This window comes from Geospiza fortis, unplaced genomic scaffold, assembly GCF_000277835.1.
Source record: "Geospiza fortis unplaced genomic scaffold, GeoFor_1.0 scaffold539, whole genome shotgun sequence".
Lineage (NCBI taxonomy): Eukaryota > Metazoa > Chordata > Aves > Passeriformes > Thraupidae > Geospiza > Geospiza fortis.
Genome location: NW_005054783.1, coordinates 64176 through 65944, shown reverse-complemented (window position 1 = coordinate 65944; position 1769 = coordinate 64176). Strand labels below are relative to the sequence as shown.

Here is a 1769-nt window from a genome sequence, read left to right as displayed (position 1 = left end):
GGTGCCGGGGCCGGAGGTCGCCGCTCTCTGGTTCGCGCTCTCCGTTTGTTTTCCTTCCTCCTCTACAGTTGTTTTGTTCCCTTTGGCCTTCCCCGCCCCCGGGAGCGGCTCTGTGGGCACAGCTGTCACAGCCCGGTGGTTCTGCCTGCCTGCCCGGCTGCTTGGCTGTCCATCCGTCTGTCTGTCTGTCTGTTGAGCTGTCCAGCTGTCCATCTGTCCATTCTCTGTCCGGCTGTCCAGCCTCTGTCCAGCTGTCCGGCCTCTGTCCAGCCATCCATCCTCTGCCAGCCTGGCTGTCCGTCCGTCTGGCCTCTGTCTGGCTGTCTGGCCTCTGCGTGCCCAGCTGTCCAGTTGTCCGGCCATCCATCCTCTGCCAGCCCAGCTGTCCACCCATCCGGGCTCTGTCCAGCTGTCTGGCCTCTATCGGGCTGTCCGGCCTCTGCCTGCCCAGCTGTCCATCTGTCCGGCCCCTGTCCGGCCATCCAGCATGTGCCACCACAGCTGTCCATCTGTCCGGCCTCTGCCTGCCCAGCTGTCCATCTGTCCGGCCCCTGTCCGGCCATCCAGCATGTGCCACCACAGCTGTCCATCTGTCCGGCCTCTGCCAGCCCAGCTGTCCGTCTGGGACACCTCAGGGACACCTTGGGGACATCCCAGGGACACCTGAGGGACTCCCCCGAAGCAGGGACATCCCAGGGACATCGGACACCCCGGGGACACCCAGGGGACACCTCAGGGACACCCCAAAGACACCTCAGGGACATCCCTGGGACACTCCTCAAGCAGGGACACCTCAGGGACACCCCAAAGACACCTCAGGGACACCTGAGGGACAATTCCAAAGCAGGGACACCCCAGGGACACCCTGGGAGACCTCAGAAACACCCCAGGGACACCCCTGGATGAACACCTTGTGGACACCCCAGGGATGCCCAGGGAACTCCCCGGGGACACGCCCGAAGCAGGGGGACCCTGGGGACACCTCAGGGACACCCAGGGAACACCCCGGGGACACCCCCAAATCAGGGACACCCCAGCGCGGGGGTTGGGCGGTGCCGCCCGCAAAAGGAGGCGCAGGTCCCACCGAGATTCGAACTCGGATCGCTGGATTCAGAGTCCAGAGTGCTCACCATTACACCATGGGACCGCTCGGATCGCTCCGCCCCGCTCCCTCCGCCACGAAAAAGAGACCGCGGGGCCGCCCCTGCGGGAGGGGGCAGGAGATCCCCGGGGTGGGCTGGGAAACGATGAAAAAAAGGGAAAAAAAAAGAGAAAAAAAGAGGAAAGAAATTGGGGAAACGGGAAAAAAGGAGAGGAAAAGGAGATCCGCCCGAACAGGGAGAGATTCGAACTCGGATCGCTGGATTCAGAGTCCAGAGTGCTCACCATTACACCATGGGACCGCTCGGATCGCTCCGCCCCGCTCCCTCCGCCACGAAAAAGAGACCGCGGGGCCGCCCCTGCGGGAGGGGGCAGGAGATCCCCGGGGTGGGCTGGGAAACGATGAAAAAAAGGGAAAAAAAAAGAGAAAAAAAGAGGAAAGAAATTGGGGAAACGGGAAAAAAGGAGAGGAAAAGGAGATCCGCCCGAACAGGGACTTGAACCCTGGACCCTCAGATTAAAAGTCTGATGCTCTACCGACTGAGCTATCCGGGCTCTGCAGAACGGCGCTACCGGCCGCTAGAGAAGGAGATTTGGGGAAAAACTCGCGGTTTTGGGGAAAAATCGAGGGATTTTGGGGAGAAGCCCGAGGATTTGGGGAAAAACAC

At 61.8% G+C, this 1769-nt stretch overlaps 2 non-coding genes across 2 annotated transcripts; both read right to left on the bottom strand.

The window, feature by feature from the left end:
* Nucleotides 1-1075: 1075 nt before the first annotated feature.
* TRNAQ-CUG lies at nt 1076-1147 on the bottom strand. Its single transcript has one exon. It is a non-coding gene; the product is annotated as a tRNA-Gln (tRNA).
* A 436-nt stretch (nt 1148-1583) lies between these two features.
* Nucleotides 1584-1656, bottom strand: TRNAK-UUU. Its single transcript has one exon. It is a non-coding gene; the product is annotated as a tRNA-Lys (tRNA).
* Nucleotides 1657-1769: the final 113 nt, after the last annotated feature.